Source organism: Lipotes vexillifer, unplaced genomic scaffold (assembly GCF_000442215.2).
Source record: "Lipotes vexillifer unplaced genomic scaffold, Lipotes_vexillifer_v1.1 scaffold397, whole genome shotgun sequence".
Classification (NCBI taxonomy): domain Eukaryota; kingdom Metazoa; phylum Chordata; class Mammalia; order Artiodactyla; family Lipotidae; genus Lipotes; species Lipotes vexillifer.
In genome coordinates this window covers 902001-904513 of record NW_006772681.1, presented here as the reverse complement: position 1 = coordinate 904513, position 2513 = coordinate 902001, and the positions used below count along the sequence as shown (strand labels likewise).

Here is a 2513-nt window from a genome sequence, read left to right as displayed (position 1 = left end):
GGAAAGAGTCCCAGGCCTCTGGAAACTGAGCCTGTCCTGCATCCTGGGCTCGGAGCCCTGCCCCCCAGAGTCACCTCATTCAAGGCCACCCTGCAATGAGCAGGATCTACTGCATGCGGGTACAACCCTCCACAGTGTATAAGTGTGTGAGACCCTATGTAGCTCATGAAGCCTTGGACAAACTTAACCACCTTCACAAGTGCTGCCTTACACAGGGGTGCAACCATCTAGAGCATTCTTTCTTTCACATATGTTTGAAAATTTTTAAATTAAAAAATTTAAAAATCTACATTTGTATATACATTTTATGCAAAAATATATACATTTGTATATACACACAAATATATATATTTGTACATATATGTGCATATATATGTATATATATATTTTTTATATCCTCTTGATATCACGGGTTTGATCTTCCTAATATTCATTTATACTAAATTCCAAAAGGAAAACATTTTGTTGGGGACAATATGGGAGATTTGAATATGAGCTGGGTATTGAGTAGTATTAGGAATTATTTTTAATATTTTTAGGTGTGCTTAATGACACTGTGGTTATTAGGGAAAATGTCCTTGTAGTTAAGAGATGCGCATTAAAATATTTACAGGTAAAATATGAAGATCTGTAATTTACTTTAAAATACTTCAGGAAAAAAAAAGATGAAACATGCCAAAGTGTTAAGATTTATTAGATCTGAGTAATGGGTATGTGGGTTTTCATTATTCTATAGTCTCTACTTTTCTCTATGTTTGAAATTATTCATAAAAGAAAGTTTTTTAAAAGTAAAATAATTAAACCATGAAAAAAATTACATAACTTGCAAAGTTAGTGATGTTTGTACATATCCCTCTGAAATCGTCTCAGAGCCATTGGGTCCCTCAGGTCAGGAAATGCTACATTATGTCCCTGGGCCCATTTTATTGATGAGGAGACTGAGGCCTGGAGAGAGGAAGCGGCTTCCCCGTCTGCCACAGTACCCAACTTGCCAGTTAAGGTGGGGGTCATGCCTGATTCAGCCCTTGACCCTGGACCACACCGAGAGATAAGCTTTTGTCTGCTGTATTGGAGCTCAATCACAGCTCCAGTGGTGCTACTCCCCTGCTCTAGAACCTTCCATGGCTCCTCATGGCCTCGTGCAGAAATCACAAATTTCTCAGCCTGGCACTTAAGTCTACCCAGGATCTGCGCACTCTTCCAGCCTCATTTCATATACTTTGGGTTATGACCTGAATTGTGTCCTCTCCCCCCAAATTCATATGTCGAAATCTTAACCCCCTAATACCTCAAAATGTGACTGCATTTGCAGATAAGGTCTTTAAAGAGGTGATTATGTTAAAATGAGGCCATTAGGGTGGGCCCTGATCTAATATGACTGGTGCCCTTATAAGAAGAGGAAATTTGGACACAGACACACATTGCGAAGACCATGTGAGGACACAGGGAGAACATGGCCATCTACAAGCCAAGGAGAGAGGCTCAGAAGAAACCAGCCCTGCCAACACCTTGATCTTGGACCTCTAGCCTCCAGAACTGTTAGAAAATAAATTCCTGTTGTTTAAGACCCCCAGTCTATGACACTTTGTTAGGGTGGCTCTAGCAGACTAATACACTATGTCTCTCCTTGCCACCAATGGCTCAGTTGGAATGGGTCAACTGTCACTGCGTAAATTAGCCTGACCCTTTCCCACCTCCCCACCTTTGTTCACACTGTTCCTTCTGCCAGAGGTTCCCGTCCCTGTCCCCTCTCCATCTGGTGAAACTCTCCTCAGCTTTCAAAGTCCAGCTGAGATGCCACCTCCTCCAGGAAGACATCCTCCCTGCCCTCTAGAGAGACCTTTCTCCCACCCCAGGTTCCCCCAGCAAACCTAGGCCTCTTTTAGATCCTGCAAGACTGAGGGCTCCTTAAGGGTGTTCACTGGCTCAAACTCTTTATATCCCAATGCTCAGCACAGGACAGGAGCCAACAGTCAATGTCAGGAATTGACCAATGAATAAATCGTCAGAGGGGCCTCTCAAACTTTGGTGTGCTAGGGATCTTGCTACAATGCACACTGTGGTCCAGCAAGCCTGAGATTCTTCATCTCTCTCTAGCTCCACGTGATGCTGATGTATCTGATCCCCAGACCACACTTTGAGTAGCAAAGGGTTCAAGCACTCAGGACATTCCATACTGGGACACAGTGACCAGTTCAAGTGTCTGGTACCCCGCCAAGCTCTGCCTGGCACAGGGCTCTGCACACAGCCAGGGCCGACTGAGCACGCAGATGCTGTCTGAGTGCACTGGAGTGATGGACCGCTGTCCACCTGATCTGCTTTCACCTGGAAGGCCCCTTTGCCCCAGATGCTGCCCTGTCTGACAGCTGGTGCCAGGAATACCATCGTTAGCATCTCAGAGCCTGGCTGGAAGCTGCGCTGTTCACATTGGGTTATGATCTCAGGAAGAAATGGATACAGCAGGTTGGGAGGTGGTGGGTGGTGTTACCCAAAGGCACTGAAACTTCTTGTAC

The 2513-nt window shown here is 44.8% G+C and overlaps 1 protein-coding gene across 1 annotated transcript in view; it reads right to left on the bottom strand.

The window, feature by feature from the left end:
- KIAA1755 (KIAA1755 ortholog) overlaps positions 1-2513 on the bottom strand; it is a 30950-nt gene that overhangs the window by 17928 nt on the left and 10509 nt on the right. The gene's annotated exons all lie outside the window — the stretch shown is intronic.